The sequence below is a fragment of the Colobus angolensis genome, unplaced genomic scaffold, assembly GCF_000951035.1.
Source record: "Colobus angolensis palliatus isolate OR3802 unplaced genomic scaffold, Cang.pa_1.0 Scaffold352, whole genome shotgun sequence".
NCBI lineage: Eukaryota > Metazoa > Chordata > Mammalia > Primates > Cercopithecidae > Colobus > Colobus angolensis.
The window spans coordinates 717,903-718,177 of record NW_012116844.1 but is presented as its reverse complement, the minus strand read 5'-3'; positions in this window follow the sequence as shown (position 1 = coordinate 718,177).

Below are 275 nucleotides of genomic sequence, written 5' to 3'. Positions count from 1 at the left end.
AGGATGGTCTTGATCTCCTGACCTCGTGATCTGCCTGCCTCAGCCTCCCAAAGTGCTGGGATTACAGGCATGAGCCACCGCGCCCAGCCCAGCTACTTTTTATATTTTTAGTAGCGACGGGATTTCACCATGTTGGCCAGGCCAGTCTCGAACTCCTGACCACAGGTGATCCACCCGCCTCGGCCTCCCAAAGTCCTGGGATTACAGGTGTGAGCCACCGCGCCCAGCCTATATTCAGAATATGTAATGTTTAGCCCTTTCCCCTACTTGGCTGG